This window comes from Artibeus jamaicensis, unplaced genomic scaffold, assembly GCF_021234435.1.
Source record: "Artibeus jamaicensis isolate MK-2021 breed Jamaican fruit bat unplaced genomic scaffold, CSHL_Jam_final contig_335, whole genome shotgun sequence".
In the NCBI taxonomy this organism is placed as follows: domain Eukaryota; kingdom Metazoa; phylum Chordata; class Mammalia; order Chiroptera; family Phyllostomidae; genus Artibeus; species Artibeus jamaicensis.
Genome location: NW_026521800.1, coordinates 7,993,181 through 8,014,515, shown reverse-complemented (window position 1 = coordinate 8,014,515; position 21,335 = coordinate 7,993,181). Strand labels below are relative to the sequence as shown.

At 37.8% G+C, this 21,335-nt stretch overlaps 1 pseudogene; it reads right to left on the bottom strand.

Moving 5' to 3' along the window:
• Nucleotides 1-17,300: 17,300 nt before the first annotated feature.
• LOC119051787 (COX assembly mitochondrial protein homolog) lies at nt 17,301-17,555 on the bottom strand (annotated as a pseudogene).
• Nucleotides 17,556-21,335: the final 3,780 nt, after the last annotated feature.

Genomic DNA, 21,335 nt, shown 5'->3' with positions numbered 1-21,335 from the left:
GGGCTGCGCATTGACTGAGGTCGCGCATTTGTGCACGGGTGGACAGGCGAGGGAGTGGGCGGTTGGACCGGGCCGGCAGGTCCCCACGGCAAGCGGCAGTGGAGGGCGCCGCCATTTCCCTGCTCTGACCCCACCTCCACATACAGCATCATAACCCAGTGACTCTGAGTGGCCCGGCCCAGGTGAACCACCTAAGGCACTGCTCCTACCCAGCTGTGAGAAACAGCAGAGGGGGTCGCCATTTCCCCGCTCTGGCCACGCCCCCACATATAGCATCACAACCCAGCGACCTGGGAATCCAAGGCGCCCCTTCTCACACTTAAAGGGCCCGAACAGACCAAGAATGGCGCAGGAGGATCTCAAAGCCCCAGAGCCAATAGATCTAAGCGATGAAGAAATAGCAAAACTCACAGACGCACAGTTTAAAACATTGGTGATCAGGATCCTCACAGAACTGGTTGATTATAGCCACAAATTAGACAAATATATGAAGGCGAAACTAATTGAAATGAATGGAATTGCACAGGACACCAATAGCAATGAAAAGGAAACTGGGACTCAAATCAATGGAGTGGACCAGAAGAAAGCAAATAATGGCCAAACAGAAAAGAGTCAAGAAGCAAGAATTCAAAGAAATGAGGAGAGTCTTAGGAACCTCCAGGACATCTTTAAATGCTCCAACATCCGAATTATAGGGGCACCAGAAGGGGGAAAGGCACAGCCACCAGTGGAAAACTTATTTGAACAAATAATAAAGGAGAATTTCCCCAATCTGGCAAAGGAAATAGACTTCCAGGAAATCCAGGAAGCTCAGAGAGTCCCAAAGAAGTTGGACCCAAGAAGGAACACACCAAGGCACATCATCATTACATTAGCCAAGATTAAAATGAAGGAGAGAATCCTAGAAGCAGCAAGAGATAAGGGGACAGTCACCTACAAAGGAGTCTCCATCAGACTGTCAGCAGATTTCTCAAAAGAGATCTTACAGGCAAGAAGGGGCTGGAAAGAGGTATTCCAAGTCATGAAATCCAAAGACCTACAACCAAGATTGCTCTATGCAGCAAAACTTTCATTTAGAATGGAAGGACAGATAAAGTGCTTCTCAGATAAGATCAAATTCAAGGAGTTCATCATCACCAAGCCCTTATTATATGAAATGTTAAAGGGACTTATCCAAGAAAAAGAAGTTAAAGAAACATGAACAGTGAAAGGACAACAAACTCACAGTTATTAACAACCACACCTAAAACGAAACCAAACTAAAAGGACAGCTAGATCAGGAGTGGAAACATAGAAATGAAGATCTCAAGGAGAGTTAGCAACAGGGGAGTGGGAGGAGGAGAAGGGGGGAGAAGGTACAGAAAATAAGTAGCATAGACAGTAGATAGAAAATAGATGGGGGGGGCAAGAATAGCATGGGAAATATAGAATCTAAAGGACTTGAGACACATGGTCATAAACTAAAGGGGGGGTAATGGTGGGGATGAGGGGTAGGGTGTAGGGGAATGAAGGGGGAATAGAACAACTGTAACAGCATAATCAATAAAAAATTTTAAAAAAAAGAATGCTCTCAATTATATGATAAGGGTCTGAGCAGGAAATGAGTTTGTTTCCCAAAGATTTGTAGACCTTTAGCTAACAGACCCTGATGCAGAATAAGCTCTAGTTCTTTTTATGTTATATATTGTTTGATCCTTACTGCCCAACAATAATTAATGAGCTCTACCTGTATTTCTGTGCAGAATGAACCCAATGAAAGTCTCTTGAGGAAAAGGCTCTTGGCCCATCTCCTTTGAGAGATTGGCCACCTTTCCTCCCCAAGAAGATCATGTCTTGGTAGACATTCTCATCCATGGTGGCCAGGGGGGGTCTTGCGGGTGGAGCCCCTCCACCCTACATTTACTAGCTCTGGTAGCTTTCTTTTGTATTTTTAGAGATTTTTATATGTATACAATTGTATCACCTGTAACTTAGAGATTAGTTTACTTCTTCCTTTAAATTTTAGGTGACTTTTATTGCTATGGATAGAATTTCCAGTACAATGTTGAATAGTAGTCGTGAAAGTGAGCATCCTGGTCTTGTTAATGATCTTTTGGAAAAAGTTTTCAGTCTTTTACCATTGAGTATCATTTCAGTGTGAGTTTTTCATAAATGCAGTTTATCATTTGGGGGAAGTTTTTGCCTTTTATACCATATTTTACTTTATTTTTAAAAAAATGTTAGCCCACTTGAAACTTTGTAAATGTTGCAATTTGATGCAAGACAAAACTATATAAATCTCAAATTTTTGTTAAGTAAAAATTCATGTATAATTATGAAAAAGAAGTGTAAAACTCTAAGGAGCTTTGAATATTCTTTTGAAGGTTTTAATTTCTAGAAAGAAAGCAGAATAACCATTCTTACTTATAAGGCTGTGAAAAGTTTCACTGAATTATGATATACAGTGTGATTAAGAAGGATTGAAGAGACAGAAACCAAGATCACACAGCTTTCTTTTTCAACATAATGATGTGATATCAATTAGGAAAAAAATTATTGAGTGTCCTATTGTTTACATTTTTATGTAGTTCTCATTTTGTATATTATAGAATGGCATATTCCCAAAAATATTGTATGCAGAGAACACTCCTTTTTCTAACCCTTTATGTCTGTATAGTCCCATGGAGATCAACATGAGAGTGTTTGCTGCGTTGAATTCAACCAAGGTATGGCATGTTTTAATGTGAACTCTTTGTTGTCCTGTAAGGTTATGATATAACTGTTTTTATGTAGAACAGGTAGTTCTCATTTCTACTTGCTTGGCTTTTGTCTTCCACACTGAGTTAAAGTATGACAGTTATTCCTATGTCCTCGGTGACTAGCCTCGCTCCACTTCCAGAGGCCTTCTGGGAAAGGAAATAGAAAGGCTGTATAGGGAAGTGTGGTTCCCAGTTTTCATGATCCAGTCAAATAGAACCTGTGAACTGTGGGACGGAAAATGCTCCTCTGGAAACTCCCGCTTGGACACTGAAGAACAGCAGTGATTTTTACTTCTCCAGCTGTTTCAGGAGGCTCTTCAGGTGTCTGGCACCATCTTCTGCATGGGCTGCTCAGTAGGTGGTAAAACTTTGGTTGAAGGCTTAGGCAAGTTCCATCTCTTTGCTGCTTTTCCGTTTGATGCTTCCAAAGATGTCTCTCATTTTCAAGCACCAAATCTTTATCACTGTAGGTTGGGGATCTCATGAGAGAGCTCCAGATACAAGAGGGAGAGTGCAGAGTGGAGAAAAATGCCAATGACCCCAAGGGATACCATGGTGGTGGAAAATTCAGGGTGTCTCTCTCTTGATATTCTTAGTTTCTGAATGTTTTCAGGGTAAGATAATGAAAAGATCATCCAAATTGTAAGGGACTATTCTTAAGTCCCTTCTTCTTTATTCTGTGTTCACTTGGATGTTGTGAATCTTCACATTCTCACAAAATTGGTTCTCACAGTTTCAGTTTGTTTTTTTAAAAAGTCTTTTGATAGAAGACAAGAACCTAGGGCCCCCTGTTCTGCTATTGACTGATATCACTACAGGGAGAATTTTTATGATTGCTTCTCTACAGATAAAATTGTTCATTTATTTTAACTTGGGCTTGTTTCAATATTTTCTTTTTTATTTGGTATTCTGTATATGCTTATATGTACATTCCTTGCTGTTTATTCTCCTTGAAAACCTCTGAGCTTCCTAGACATGTGGTTTGGTGTATGTCATTAATTTAGAAAAAAATCTACCATTACTATATCAGGTATTTCTTCTGATCTCATTGTTCTTTCATTTCATTCTGATGTTCCAATTACAGGTGTGTTGTATTTACAATCATTCCATAGTTCTTAGATTATTTCCTATTTTTTCCAGTCTCTTTTTATCTTTGTATTTCACTTTGAAATGTTTGGATTGACATATCTTCAAGCTCATTTTCCTTTGTCATGAACCAATCAAAAGCAGTCTTTATTTGTTTAATCAAGTATATTTTATTGTTTATGCTATTACAGTTGTCCCAATTTTTACCCATTTGCCCCTCTCTGCCCAGTACCCCCCCAATCCTCCCACCCCTTGGTTCATGTCCATTGGTCATAATATAAGTTCTTTGGCTCCTCCATTTCTTATACTGTTCTTAACATCACTGTGTCTATTTTGTACCTACCAATTATGCTTCTTAATCTCTGTGCCTTTCCTCCCATTTATCCCTTCCCCCTCCCTGTTGATAACCTTCTGTGTGATCTCCATACCTACAATTCTGTTCCTGTTCTTGTTGCTTACTTAGTTTGTTTTTGTTCTTTTTATGTTCAGCCATTGATAATTGTGTGTTTGTCGTCATTTTAAGGTTCATAGTTTTGATCTTCTGTTTCTTAAATAAGTCCCTTAACATTTCATATACTAAGAGCTTGTGTGTGATGAACTCCTTTAGTTTTATCTTGTCTGGGAAGCACTTTATCTGCCCTTCCATTCTAAATGATAGCTTGGTTCGATAGAGTAATCTTGGTTATAGGTCCTTGCTTTTCATCACTTTGAATACTTCTTGCCAGTCCCTTCATGCCTGCAAAGTTTCTTTTGAAAAATCAGCTGGTAGTATTATGGGAACTCCTTCATAAGTTACTCTCTTCTTTTCTCTTGCTACTTTTTAGATTCTCTCTTTATCTTTAATTTTTGGCATCTTAATTATGATGTGTCTTGGTGTGGCCCTCTTTGAGTCCAACTTGTTTGGTACTTTCTGTGCTTCCTGAACTTATATGTCTATTTCCTTCATCAAATTATTGACATTTTCTTTTATTATTTTTTTCAAATGAGTTTTCAATTTCTTGCTCTTCCTCTTCTCCTTCTGGTATGCCTATGATTCAGGTGTTGGCATGTTTACAGATGCCGCAGAGTCTTCTTCATTTCTTCTCATTTTTTAAAATTCTTGTTTCTTCATTCTGTACTGGTTGATTGTTTATGTCTTTCTTAAGTTCCAAATTGTTTAATTGAACCCTGGCTTCCTTCCCTTCATTACCGGTTCCCTGTGCATATTTCTTTGTTCCATTTAGTGTAGCCTTCATTTCTTCCCTTATGCATTTGCTGTACTCAGTAAGTTCTCTGAGCATCCTTATTACCAATGTTTTCAACTCTGAATCTGATACTTTAGCTATCTCTGTTTTGCTTAGTTCTTTTTCTGGAGTTGTGATCTGTTCTTTTATTTGGGCCATACCTTTTGTCTTCTTAATTTGACAGTCTCCCTGTTTTTTGTTTCTGTGTATCAGATGGAGCAGGTTTGACTCCATCTTGGCACACCTATTACATCATAATGGGTGGGGCTTAGGTATTTGCTAGGGTGGGGCAAACTGCTTTGTGGAGCTATATGTGGGGAAGGGGTTGGAGAGGGAAAAATGCCACTTGCTCAGCTCTCACCCAGTTTCCAGTCACTTCCCCCACTTCCCATATGTGACTGGCACCTCTCCCTTTAGTGGGAGAGTTTGTGTACATTCTAAGACCATTTGAGTCTTTTAAATGGACTCTCTTGAGAGACCAGCAGTTTCTTCCACCTCCACAACCCCCACCTGTTTTTACAGCCAGAAGTTACAAGGCTTTATTTCCCAGTGCTGGAACCCTAGGCCACATGGTCTTGCTTGAGGCTGGGATCATTGGCTCCCCAGGTGGCCCTCCTGGTTTATATCCACCACATGTGAATGTGGGGCCACCCTTTCCACCAGCTGCGGCTGCTGCTGCTGCCTTGCCATCACTGTCTTGTTGCTGCTACTCTGTCCTCTCTGCCCTGGCTTCCAGTCTCTGCCCCTCCTACCTATCTGAATATTTCTTCTTTAAATCGTGGTTGTTGGATTTTTATTCAGTTCAATTTTCTGCCAGTTTGGTTGCTTTTGTTTTGAAGTTAATTATGATCCTTATGGTTGTGCAAGGAAGCAAAGCATGCATACTTACAACTCCAAGTTGGCTGGAAATCTACCATCAAAAGCAGTCTTTATTTCTGTTAGTGTTTTTGATTGCTAGCACTTCTTTTTTATTCTTTCATATAGTTCCATCTCTAAATTACCAGCTGTTCTTGAACGTTTTCTACTTTTGCCATTAAAGCTTTTACCATATTAAGCATAAATTTTATTTCTGCTGGTTCCAATTTCATTTCGTTCTGATGCTTGCTTTATCTTGTCATACTGTCTTTGTTCCTGTCTTTTAGCATGCCTTGTAATTTTCTGTTGATAGTGGACATAGTGGATAAAGTCATAGAAATTATGTAAATATGCCTTTAGTGTGAAGTTTTCTTTTAATCTGCCTAGGGGTTGGGCAGTGTTGAATATTTGCAGAAGCTGTAGGTGGCAGAGGCTTTATTTTCCTTTTCTCCAACTCTGCTCTGCTGTTTTGGGTTTTCATAGGAACTCTCTCTCATATTGAGTTCATATCTTGTAGGTCTTTTTATTGTAATCTACTTTACTATACTGGAACCCTTTTGATGTAGTGATAATGTGCGAAGGTGGGGAAGTATTTTTATAATCTTATTATTAAACCTTAGCCTTTCAACTTTAAGTAGCCTGATTTTTCTTCCCCCAGGTAGGTAAGGTTCTGGTACAGTTGTTCCTCTTGCAGAGCAACTCTTTAATATGTTGAAATCCTGGATTTCAAAATGGTTTATTTTCCCATCTCATTGTCAAAAACATGAGGGAATTTTCTTGGTTCTTTACCTTGAGAACCTGATGGAGTTTCTAACAGTAAAAATGATGAAAGTATGGAGGCCCCCAACACTGAGCTGTCAAAAATATCTTACTCTCAAGCTAATCCACACTCACCCCTCAGCAATTCATCAAAATTAGTATTTAGTAGTTTTCCCAGTTCATTGCTCCAGCAGTTTCTGCTCCAAATATTCTGATATTGTCTGTGATTCCTTGTATTCTCCTGCCTCTGTGGATTTCAGGGTACAGGTTTGTACTATGACTTCAATTCTCTGTTGGGTCTAAGAAATTGTTTATTTTCTGTTTGTTTACCTTTATTTCTTGTTCTAATGATGGGAGCAATGACTTCCATTCTGTTCGCATGTGGAACTTAAACCGTATGTGCCAATTGAGTTTTGAGAAAGGTGAAAAGGTCATTCAAAGGATATTTACAACAAACTCTGTTGAACAATTGGTCATTTGTATTAAAAAAGAAACTTGGTTGAAATTAAACATCATTATATAAAAATTACTCAATAGTTTCTCTACTTATTAAATATACAGTCTAAAACCTTTAAAAGACTCAACATTCCCCCACCAAAAAAAATCCAGAGTAACACCTGGAGCTGTGAAAAGACCAGCATTAGACCCAAAGAGAAGTCATCCCCAAAACTGAGACAGGTAGGTGGGACCTGTGAATACCAGTATACCTGCTGGAAGAAAAAACCCACCAACAAAGGAACCACCAACAGATAACAATGGAGGAAGGTGAAGGAGGGAGTGGAAACCATACAAACCTAAATCCAGGACTGATCTGGAAATACAACTGAATAGTGGAGAGACTACCCAGTACAAACAACTGAACAAGACCAAAAGAGAATCCTCAAAACCTTGTACACACAGAAGGACTAGCTTCAACATAACCTGCCCTCACCAGCACAACAAACTACAAGAGGTGGTAGACAGAGTGACCCTCAGTTAACCAACTGGTGGGAAGGACCCACAAAAGAAAGACCCCAAAATGATCAAAACCCAAAGACAAACACAGAGCCAACCTAAAAGACAGCCCAAGACCAGTGAGCGTGGGAGATCAAGGAGACTACAGCTAAACTTCACAGGCATTCTACCACAGAAGTTCACACCAGAAACCCAGAAGTCAGAACATATCAATTTAAGAAGCAGTGCTAACAAGAAGAATCTCACAAACAATGTGAAGACAATGAAACAATCCCCAAATGAAAGGAAAGGAGAAAGACTCAGAAAGAATGCTAGATGAAATAGAGGCAAGTCAACTATCAGATATTGAGTACAAAGAAATGGCTATAAGGAAGTTCAAGGAGCTCACAGAGAATTACAAAAAACTACAGGGAAACTACTATGAATTCACTATAAACTATATCAACATGAAAAAGAAAATAGAAACTATCAACAAGGTCCAAAAGGAAGTGAAGAATACAATTTCTGAACTGAAGAACACAGTAGAAGGAATCAAAAGCAGGATCAATGAAGCAGAAGATAGGATCAGTAAGCTGGGGGGCAAGGTAAAAAGAAACATCCAGAAAGAACAAGAAAAAGAAAATAGAGTCAGAAAGAATGAACAGGTGGTAAGGGAAATGCAAGACAACATGAAATGTAATAATATCCATATAATAGGGATACAAGAAGGAGAAGAGCAAGGGATACAAAACTTGTTTGAAAAAGTAATGATGAAAAACTTCCTTAATTTGATAAGAGAAAAAGCCACACAAATCCAGGAAACACAGAGAGTCCCAATCACGAGGAACCCAAAGAGGCCCACTTCAAGACACATCATCATTAAAATGGCAAAATTCCAAGACAAATGGAGAATCTTGAAGGCAGCAAGGAAGAAGCAGGAAGTAACACACAAGGGAGTCCTGATAAGACTAGCAGCTGACTTCTCAATGGAAACACTCCAAGCCAGAAGAGATTGGCAAGTAATATTCCAAGTAATGAAAACCGAAGGCTTGAAACAAAGACTACTTTATCCAGCAAGGCTCTCAATTAAAATGGAAGGCCAAATAAGGAGTTTTCCAGACAACAGAAGCCTCAAAGAATAAATCTCCTCCAAACCAGCTCTGCAACAGATGCTAAAGGGTCTGCTCTAAGAGAAGGAAGAAAAACAGTGAGAGAGAGAGGAACACAAGTATGAAAAATGGCAATGAATAAGTACCTATCAATACTAACCTTAAACATACCTGGATTAAATGCTCCAATCAAAAGACATAGAATAGCTGAATGGATAAGAAATCATGACCCACACATATGCTGCCTACAAGAGACCCACCTCAGAACAAAAGACCTGCACAGACTGAAAGTGAAGGGCTGGAAACAAATATTCCAAGCAAATGAAAAAAAGCAGGAGAAAAAATCTAGGGCAGCAATATTTATATCAGATAAAATAAACTTTAAAAAAAGCCATAAAAAGAGACCCAGAAAGTCACTTTATAATAGTCAAGGGAAGAATCTTCCTAGAAGACATAAACATTGTAAATATATATGCACTCAAAATACCAACACCCAAATACATAAAAAAATCTTGGAGGACTTCAAGAAAGATATTGACAACAACACAATTATAGTAGGGGATTTTAACACCCCACTGTCAACAATAGATAGACCTTGCAAACAAAATATCAACAAGGATATTGTGGCATTGAACGGTGCCCTAGATCAAATGAACGTAAGTGATATATACATAGAACCTTTCATCCCAAGGAAGCAAAATACACATTCTTTTCAAATGCACATGGAACATTTTTGAAGATACACTACATTATAAAATACAAAACAAGCCTCAAGAAATTCAATAAAATTGAAATCATATCATGCATTTTCTGTGGCCACAAGGGACATAAACTAGAAACCAACCTCAAGAAAAAATTCAAAAACACTCAAACTCATGGAGATTGAATAGCATAGTATTGAACAATGAGTGGGTCAAGAACGAGATTAAGGAAGAAATAAAAAAGTTTTTGGAAACAAATGAAAATTAACTCACAACAATCCAAAACTTATAGGACACAGAAAAGGCAGTCCTGAGAGGGAAGTTCATAGCAATATAGGCCTACCTAAAAAAGATAGAAACATTTCAAACAAACAACCTAACCCTATGCCTACAAGAACTTGAGGAACAACAACAAAGACAGCTCAGAGCAAGCAGAAGGAGGGAGATAATCAAGATCAGAACAGAATTAAATAACATAGAGACTAAAAACAATTCTAAGGATCAATAAATCCAGGAGCAGGTTCTTTAAAAAGATAAACAAAATCAACAAGCCTTTAAGCAGGCTCATAAAGAAAAAAAGAGGACCCAAATAAACACAATCAGAAATTAAAGGGGAGAGGTTACAATTAACACCACAGAAATATAAAGGATTGTAAGAAATTACTATGAAGAACTGTATGGCAAGAAATTTGAAAACCTAGGGGAAATGGACACATTTCTAGAAAAATACAATCTTCTCAAACTCAATGAAGAAGAAGCAGAAAGCCTTAACAGACCAATAACAGCAGATGAAATTGAAGCAGTAATAAAAAAACTCCCTCTCCCCCCATCCACAAAAGCCCTGGACCAGATGGTTTCACTGGAGAATTCTACAAAGCATTTAATGAAGAGCTAACCCCTATCCTTCACAGACTATTCCAAGAAATCAAAAATGATGGAAGACTCCCAAACTCTTTCTATGAAGCCAGCATCATTCTAATCCCAAAACCAGATAAAGAAATAACAAAGAAGGAAAAATTCAGGCCAATATCACTGATGAAAATAGACACTAAAATCCTCAACAAAATATTGGAAAACTGCATCTGGCAATACGTTAAAAAGGTCATACACCATGATCAAGTGGTATTTATCCCAGGGATCCAAGGATGGTACAATATTTGCAAATCAATGAATGTAATATATCACATAAACAAAATGAAAGACAAAAATCATATGATCATATCAATAGATTTGGAAAAAGCATTTGATAAGGTACAGCACCCATTTATAATAAAAAACACTTAGAAAGTGGGAATAGAGGGAGCACTTCTCAACATAACAAAGGCCATATACAAGAGCTCTCCAGCCAACATCATACTCAAAGGGCAAAAACGTAGAGCTTTCCCACTAAGATCAGGAGCAAGACAAGGATGCCTGCTTTTACCACTCCTATTCAACACGATATTGGAAGTCCTAGCCACAGCCATCAGACAAGAAAAAGAAATAAAAGCCATCCATATTGAAAAGAAGGAAGCAAAACTGTCATTGTTTGCAGATGACATGATAGTGTACATAGAAAATGCTATAGACTCCACCAAAAAAACTGCTCAACCTAATAAGTGAATTTGGCAAAACAGTAGGATACAAAGTCAAAATCCAGAAATCAAAGGCATTTTAGTACAAAGAATTGAATATCAGAAACAGAAATCAGGAAAAAAAACCACATTTCATATAGCGACAAGAAAAATAAAGTACAGGGACTTCCGCCAAGATGGAGGCATAGGTGGAAACGCCGTGCTTTCTCACACAACCAAGTTTAGAGACAACTAAATTTTAGCAACAGAAAACACAGCCAGAATACAGAAAATTGAACTTTTCAGAAGTCTGATAACAATGAATGCTTCAGCCTGACAAGTAAGAGGGGCGAAATCAGCAGCTGGCGGAGCAGGGTTGCACAGGAAAACTCGGTCAGAGGGACTTAGGAGTGCAGATTCCAGGTGTGGGGTTGCAAAGGGTGGACCCAGTGAGCGACCCAGTGAGCGACACAGTGAGCAACTGGCGGATCTGGTGAGGGCGAAGGGCGACAGGTTGACTGTGCTGGCGCATTCCTGCGCAGATAGACCAGCGAGGATGTGGGCAGTGAGACAGGACTGAGCAGGTCCCAGTGATGGCAAGCAGCAGAGACAGCCATCATTTCCCGGCTCTGACCCCACCCCCACATACAGCATCACAACCCAGTGACCTGAGTGACCCTGCCCTGGTAAACACCTGAGGCTTTGCTCCTCACTCAGTGGTGGGAAGCAGGAGAGGGGGATGACATTTCCCCACTCTGACCCCGCCACCACATACAGTGTCACAACCCAGCGACTCTGCCCTGGAGGCCCCGCCCCACCCCTAAGGCTCTGTTCCTCATACTTAATGGGCGAGAACAGACCAAAAATGGCTCAAGAAGATCTCAAAGCCCCAGAGCCCATAAATCTAAGTGACAAAGAAATAGCCAAACTTTCAGATGCACAGTTCAAAATGCTGGTGATCAGGATGCTCACAGAAACTGGTTGATTTTAGTCACAAATTAGAGGAACATATGAAGGCTAAACTAATTGAAATGAATGGCAATGCACAGGAAACCAATAGTAATGGAAAGGAAACTGGGACTCAAATCAAAGGAGTGGACCAGAAGGAGGGAAAAAAATGACCAAACAGAAAAGAATGAAGAAACAAGAATTCAAAAAAATTAGGAGAGACTTAGGAACCTCCAGGACACCTTTAAACACTCCAACATCTGAATTGTAGGGGTACCAGAAGGGGGAAAGAGACAGCCATGAGTGGAAAACTTATTTGAACAAATAATAAAGGAGAATTTCCCCAATCTGGCAAAGGAAATAGACTTCCAGGAAATCCAGGAAGCTCAGAGAGTCTCAAAGAAGTTGGACCCAAGAAGGAACACACCAAGGCACATCATCATTACATTAGCCAAGATTAAAATGAAGGAGAGAACCCTAGAAGCAGCAAGAGCTAAGGGGACAGTCACCTATAAAGGAGTTCCCATCAGACTATCAGCAGATTTCTTAAAAGAGATCTTACAGGCAAGAAGGGGCTGGAAAGAAGTATTCCAAGTCATGAAATCCAAAGACCTACAACTAAGATTGCTCTATCCAGTAAAACTTTCATTTAGAATGGAAGGGCAGATAAAGTGCTTCTCAGATAAGATCAAATTCAAGGAGTTCATCATCACCAAGCCCTTATTATCTGAAATGTTAAAGGGACTTATCTAAGAAAAAGAAGATAAAAAATACGAACAGTGAAAGGACAGCAAACTCACAGTTATTAACAACCACATCTAAAACAAAAGCAAACTAAGAGGACAGCTAGATCAGGAGCAGAACCATATAAATGAAGATTTCATGGAGGGTTAGCAACAGGGGAGTGGGAGGAGAGGGGGGGAGAAGGTACGAAAAATAAGTAGCATAGACGGTAGGTAGAAAATAGATTGGGGGAGGGCAAGAATAGTATGGGAAATATAGCATCCAAAGAACTTGAGACACATGGTCATAAACTAAAGGGGGGGAATCTAGGGGTTGGGAGAGGTGCAGGGTGGAGGGGAATGAAGGGGGAAATAGAACAACTGTAATGGCATAATCAATAAAATAAAAATAAAAATAAAATAAAAAAATAAAAATAACGTACCTAGGAATAAACCTAACCAAGGAGGTTAAAGACATGTACTCAGAAAACTATACAAAAGTGTCTACAGCCATACCACCTTGAACTCACCCGATCTCATCTGATCTCAGAAGCTAAGCAGGGTCAGGCCTAGTTAGTACTTGGATGGGAGAAAACTATACAAAAGTGATGAAAGGAATTAAGGAAGACACAAACAAATGGAAGCATGTACCATGTCCATGGATTGGAAGAATTAACATCATTGAAATGTCCATACTACCCAAAGCAATTTATAGATTCAATGAAATCCCTACTAAATTACCAATGACGTATTTCACAGATACAGAACAAACTTTTCAGAAATATGTATGAAACCATAAATGACTACGAATAGCTGTAGCAATTTTGAGGGGAAAAAAAGAAAGTGGGAGTGATCACAATACCTGGTATCAAACTGTATTACAAGGCCACTGTAATCAAAACAGCCTGGTACCGGCATAAGAGCAGGCACATATACCAATGGAACAGAACAGAGAGCACAGAAATAAACCCAAGTCTCTATGGTCAATTAATATTTGACAAAGGGGGAAGATGCATAAAATGTAGTAAAGATAGCCTCTTCAACAAACGGTGTTGGGGTATCTGGATATCTATGTGCAAAAAAAGGAAACCTCATCACCAACTTACAACATACACAAAAATAAATTCAAGGTGGATAAAAGAATTAAATATAAGTCATAACACCATAGAAGTCCTTAGAGGAAAACAGCTGCAGGAAAATCTCAGACATTCCACACAGGAATATCTTCACTGATATGTCCCCTAATGCAAGGGACATAAAGGAAAGAATAAACAAATGGGACCTCATCAAATAAAAAGCTTCTTCATGGCTAAAGAAAACAGGATTAGCCCTGGCTGGTGTAGTTTGGTGGATTGAGCATGGGCCTGGGAAGCAAAGGGTTGCTGGTTCGACTCTCAGTCAGGGCACATGCCTGGGTTGCAGGCCAGGTCCCCAGTAGGGGACACATGAGAGGCAACCACACATTGATGTTTCTCTCCCACTCTTTCTCCTTCCCTTCCCCTCTCTCTAAAAAATAAATAAGTAAAGTATTTTAAAAAAGAAAACAGCATTAAAATGAAAAGATAACCAACCATATGGGAAAACATATTTGCCAATGATACCTTGGACAAGGGTTTGATCCAAAATATGTAAAGAACTCCCACTTACCCACTTGAGGAAGACAAACAACCCAATTAAAAAATGGGCAAAAGACTTGAACAAACACTTCTCCAAAGAGGACATACAGAGGGCCCCAAAACGCATGAAAAGATGCTCAGCATCACTAGCCATCAGAGAGATGCAAATTAAAACCATAATGAGATACTACGTCATACCAGTCAGAGTGGCCATCATAAACAATGCAACAAACAAGTGTTGGAGAGGATGTGGAGAAAAGGGAACCCTTGTGCACCGTTGGGGGGAATGCACATTGTTGCAGCCACTGTGGAAAATATTATGGAGGTCCAATTTCACTTCTGGGTGTATATTCAAAGAAACCCAAAGCACTAATTTAAAAAAATATATGCGCTCCTGTGTTCTTTGCAGCATTTTTTACAATAACCAAGATATAGCAGCAATGTAAGTGCCCATCAATAAATAGGGTATAAAAAGGCTGTCATAGATACAGTATATACAATATTGTTTTACTTGTCCATAAAAAATAATGAAATCTTACCACTTAGGACAGCATGACTGGACCTAAACAGTATTATACTAAGAGAAATAAGTCAGATAAAGACAAATGCCATCTGATTTTACTCATGTTCAATGTAAAGAGCACAATAAACAAGCAAAATAGATACAATCTCATAGATACAGAGATCAGACTGATGGTGTCTGTCAGAGAGGAGAGGGATAAATGGGTATATGAAAAAGGTGAAGGAGGCCCTGGCTGGTGTAGCTCAGTGGATTGAGCACGGGCCTGAGAACCAGACAATCGCGGTTCGAATCCCAGTCAGGGCACAGACCGGGGTTGCAGGCCGGTTCCCAGCAGGGGACACACAAAAGGCAACCATACATTGATGTTTCTCTCCCTCTCTCCTTCCCTTCCCCTCTAAAGATAAATAAATAAAATTTTTTTAAAAAAGGTGAAGGGATTGAGAAGTACAGTAATCGGATGTAAAGTACAGTATAGGGAATATAGTCAGTAATATTGTAATAATATGTACAGTGCCAGGTAGGCACTTGAAATAGCAGGGGATCAAGTATATGGTTATCTAACCACTGTGCTGTACACCTGAAATCAATACAAAATAATATTGAAATTTTTAATATATAATTGAAAAATTTTTTTAATTTAAAAAGAAACTTTTAGAAATGCAGGAATAAACTTCATGATCAAACGGTGACATCAAAAGTCAATCTATAAAAGAGAAAAATGACTTTAGGAGATTTAACATCTTAACATTGACTCTTCCAATCCAGAAAAAGGGAAAATCTTTTTATTTACTTAGGTCTTTTGTCATATCTCTTGGTGATGTTTTGTAGTTCTTTTTTAGCATTCCTACATATTTTATACTGTATTAGTTCCAGTGTTAATGCTATTGTAAATGCTGTGGCTCTTCTATCTTTATCTTGTATTTGCTATTTGCTAGATACAGAAATACAAATAATTTTAAATGTTTATCTTGAATCCAATGATGTTACTGAAGTCATTTATTAATTTTAAGTTTGCTTTAGATCCTTTTGAAAAGTCTACACGCATAGTGATGTCACCTGAAAATAATTACACACTTATTTCTTCCATTTTACTATTTTTGTTTTAACTCTCTTTCTAAAAAAGATTTAATTTTAATTTTATTTATTTTTAGAGAGGGTAAAGGAGGGAGAAAAAGATGGAGAGAGAGACATCAATGTATGATTGCCTCTTGTGCAGCCCCCCACCAGGGACCTGGTCTGCAACCCAGGCATGTGCCCTAGATAGGGAATTGAACCAGCAACCATTTGGTTTCCAGGGTGGCACTCAGTCCGCTGAGCCACACCAGCTAGGGTGTTAACCCTCTTTCCTTATTGTACTGACAAGAGCCTCCAGTACAATTCCAAAGAGAAGTGATGATAGTAGACTTTCTTGTCTTGCCTCTAATTGCAAGGAAAAATGTTAAATAGTTCATGATTCAGTATGTTGTTGTTTATTGATTGGTGTAAATATTCTGTATCCAGTTAGGAAAATACTCTTCTATTCTTGGTTTTCTGAGAGTCTTTATCATGAACAACTCTTAAATTTTTATGCATCATTTTTCAGCATCTTTTGAGTAGATTATATGATTTTTTCTTTTTTTTGAAACTTGAATTGCTTTGATTTTTGAATGTTAAACTTACTATAATTTGACATTGCATTTATAGAATAAAACCTAGTTGATCAAGATGTACTGCCCTGTTAACATGTCGCTACATTTGATTTGGTATCTAATTTAGAATTGTTTGCATTTATATTAATGAGATATAGTGTACTGTTATTTTCTGTTCTGCTGCTGTTTATGTCAAGTTTGGCTACCAAGGTTGAGTTGGCCTTATTAAAAACATTTAGAAAGATTGCACTTTTTCTATTCTCTAGAAAAGTTTATGTATGATTTTTATTATTTTATCTTTAATGGTTGGGGAAAGATTACCAGTGAAGTCATTTGAGTATGAACTTTTCTTTGTTTCTTTCTTTGATTTTTAATGATGCATTCAATATCCTTAGCAAATACAGGAACGTTGCAATATTGTATTTCTTCTTTGTCAGTTTTGGCAAGTTGTATTTTTTGAAATTTCTCCATTTCATCTGCATTGTTAAATTTATGGCACTAAAGTGTGATAATAATTTCTTATTTTTAAATCCTTTAAATTTTTTTATTATTTTCTTTTTCATTCCTGATATCAGTGGACTCTCTCTCTTTTGAAATGGGGCCAGTCTTGCTGGAGTTATTAATTTTAATCTTTACTAAGGACAAACTTTTTTTCTTTCTGGGTTCCTCTGTTGTATGTTTCTTTCTATTTCAATGATTTATTCTTTTAAATTTATTAGAATTTCACTATATTTTAAGTTTAATTTCCTGCTTTTTTGAAGCTTCTTTATTAATTAAAACATTTCCATTTTAAATGAAATTAGTATTTTCATCCTTTAGGATAAAGCAAACACAGTTCTTTAAATCCATTAATTCAGGTAATAGTTATTTCCATGAATAGTTACTGAGTATCACTTGAGTATTTGCCTATATACTTGTGGGAAGCTTCTGTAGCCTTTTCTTGGTAGAAATTCCAGTTTTTCTGAATTCTTCCCTTTCCTTTAGGTATTCCATTTCCCATTCTTCATATAGGAATTTTCTTTCCAGCATTTTATTGCCATAAGGATGCCAACTCCTTGCAACATTTGGTAAAATTTTGAACTGTTTGGAACATCTGTGTCAGGTCTTTTCTTTCATTATTTGAGGGAACAAAACATCTTTTTCAACATCTCTGAGCTGCTGCTCTGCCAGATCAGAGCACCAATCTCAGTGACAGAGGAAGACAGCCATGTGGTCGCCCCCCAGGCAAGAGGTATGGACAGTTTTTTGGAGCTTCTTGAGATGAACATTCAAATGATTGACTTTAAACCTCTCATGCTTTTAAATATATGCATTACAAGTCAGAAATATCTCTCTAGTGCCCTGACTAGTGTGGGTCAGTTGTTGGGCATCATCCTACAAAGCGAAAGGTTGCCAGTTCAATTCCCAGTCAGGGTACATGCCTGGGTTGCAGGTTTGGTCCTGGTCAGGGCATGATAGGAGGCAACCAATTGATGTTTCTATCTTATATTCATGTTTATCACCCTTTATTTCTCCTTCTCTTCTCTAAGAAAATAAATAAATACAATCTTTAGGTTAAAAAAAGAAGCATGAGCCCCAGCCAAGATGGAGGCATAGGTAGAAATGCTTCACTTCCTTACACAACCAAAAGAAGGATAACAACCAATTTAAAAACAAAGAACAGCCGAATAACAACTTTAAAGTGCATGGAAGTCTGACAACCAAGAAGTTAAAGGAACATTCATCTAGAGTGGTAGGGGTGGAGATGGGCAGCCAAGCCAAGAAGACGTGCAGCAAGGCAGTGGCTGGCAGACCATGCAAGAAAGGTGGTGGCTAGTGAACCAGTGGAGCCCACATTCACCCACCAATAAGCAGGAAGGACAATTGGGTAGCGAAACAGACCATGGAACCCAGGGTTTCAGTGCCAGAAACTAAAGACTCAAAACTTCTGGCTGTAAAAATCTGTGAGGGTTGTGGTGATGGGAGAAACTCCCAGTATCACAGGGGAGTCCATAGGAGAGGCCCACAGGGTCTTAGAACATACACAAACTCACGCACCTGGGAAACAGCATCTAAAAGGGCACAGTCCACTTGTGGGAAATGATGGAAGGTAGGACTAGAGTGGAGTGAGTAGTACTGCTCCTTCTCTGACCCCTCCCCCACAGACAGCACCATAATACAACAAAGAGGTTTGCTCTGCCCTGGTGAATACCTAAGACTCTGCCCCTTATGGTGTAACAGGTAAGCTAAGATAAAGAAATATGGCCCAAATGAAAGAACAGATAAAAATTTCAGAAAAAGAACTAATTGACAAGGAGATAGATGACCTATCTGATAGAGAGTTTAAAACAATGGAAATAGGGATGATCACAGAAATGATTGAGTTTGGTCACAAAATGAAGGAAGAAATAAAGGCTATATGCAAAGTGAGTAAAGCAAAATATACAGGGAACCAATAATGAAGGGAAGGAAACCAGGACTTATATCAAAGATTTGAAACAAAAGGAAGAAATAAACATTCAACCAGAACAGAATGAAGAAACAAGAATTCAAAGAAATGAGAAGAGGCTTAGGAACCTCTGGGACAACTTTAAATGTTTGAACATCCAAATCATAGCATGCCAGAAGGAGAAGAAGAAGAGCAAAAAATTGAAAAAATTATGAAGGAAAACTTCCCCAATCTGATGAAGAAAATAGATTCCAGGGCTCCAGAGAGTAGGAACAAAGCCAAGACACATCAAAATTAAGTTACCCAAGATTAAAGATAAGGAGAGAATCTTAAATGTAGCAAGAGGAAAGGAGAGAGATACCTACAAAGGAGTTCCCATCAGACTATCAGCTGATTTCTCAAAAGTAACCTTACAGACAAGAAGGGGCTGTAAAGAAGTATTCCAGGTCATGAAAGGCAAGAACCTATATCCAAGATTACTCTATCCAGCAAAGCTATCATTTAGAATGGAAGGGCAGATAAAGTGCTTCCCAGATAAGGTCAAGTTAAAGGAGTTCATCATCATCAAGCCCTTATTATAATTATATTAAATGTTAAAGGTACTTATCTAAGAAGTAGAAGAGGATCAAAAACTATGAATAGTAAAATGACAATAAACACAATTATCAACATTTGAACCTAAAACACAAAACTATGCAAACAACTAGAGCAGGAACAGAACCACAGAAATGGAGATCATCTGGAGGGTTATCATTGGGGAGAGGAAGGGGGAGAATGTATAGAGAATAAGAAGCATAATAGGTGGGCACAAAATAGACAGGGTGAAGTTAAAAATAGTATAGGAAATGGAGAAGCCAAAGAACTTATAAGTATGACCCATGGACATGATCTAAGGACGAGGGAATGCTGTAGGGCTGTGGGGTGCAGGGAGGAGAGGGATAAAGGGGATGCAAAATTTGGAACAACTGTAGTAAGTTGTATACATATGATATACATAATATTAGACTGTTTACATATAATAGCATAATCAATAAAATATACTTAAAAATAAAAAACAATAATAAAAAATAAAAGTAAAGTACTCTCAAAAGAAATAAAGGAGAAATATCAAAGAAAAATTTAGCTTCATCTCAAAAGAGATACATTACAGATATATTTATTATTGTTTAGCTCAAAATATTTTCTAATTGTTATTTTAATATTTTCTTGATCAGTCAATTATTTAGAATTGCAATAATTATGTATATTTGGAGATTTCTAGGTACCTCTCTTTTATTGACATCGTTTAATTTCACTGCTGCTAGAGAATATATCCTGTGTGATTTCAATTCATAGAAATTTGTTAAAACTTATTGTATTACATAAGATATTATTTACTTTGAAAAATGTTTCATGTGCACTTAAAAGAATGGACATCCTGCAGTTGTTAAGTTTAGTTTTCTCAAATGTCAATCAGTTCAGTTTGGTTGTTCGGGTTATTCAAATATTTCTAAATCCTTACTGATTTCTTGGTATGCTTTTTCTATCCATTACTGATAGAAATTTGTTAAAATATGAAACTATTACTGTGGATCTATTTTTTTCTGCCAACATCTTTTTATGTTATTAGGTACATACAGACTTAGAATTCTGATAAAATTCTGTTGAATTGACCCTTTAAAAATTTTATTTATTTTAGACAGAGGAGAAAGTGTGGGGAAAGAGACGAGAGAAACATTAATGTGTGGTTGTGTGCAACCCATGTTGGGGACCTGGCCCACAACCCAGGCATTTGCCCTGGCTGGGAATTGAACCAACAACCTTTGGTTCACAGGCTGGCGCTCAGTCCACTGAGCCACACCAACCAGGGCTCTTCTTTTGTCAAAAGACATCTCTGGCTTTAATTTCTTTTCTGTCTGGTGTTAGAATAGTTATGCTAGTTTTTTTTCTGGTTAGTATTTACACTATATATTTTTTCCATTATTCCACTTTCAAAGTTTCTGTCCTTATATTTAAAATGTGGGTCTTTTTAACAACATATCGTTGGGTTTTGCACTTTTCCTCAGCATGGCATTATCTGTGTTTTGCCTGAAGTCTTTAAACTGTATACATATAATATTATTGACAGAACTGAATCTGTTTACCGTATTGCTATTTGCCTTTGTTTATCCCATTTGTGTTTGTTCCTTTATTTCCCCTTCCTTGACTGATTTTGGATTATTAAAATGTTTTATTTTGTCTTCCCTGTATTAGCTTTTTACTTATACATTTTTATATTAATCTTGTAGAAATTATACTATTTGAGATATGTAGTACACAAATTAGTATTTTTACAATTGCACAAACAATTCTAGTAACTAAAGACAGTCTAATTTCATTTGCTCATGTCTTGCCCTTTTATACAATTACCATATATTTTATTTCTACATATAGCCCACAAGGCATCATTATTTTAAACATTCAACATTTATACATATTTCTCCCCTTTTTAGTATGTTTTGTTTCCTTCCTGTCATTCTGTGTTCTCTCTGAGA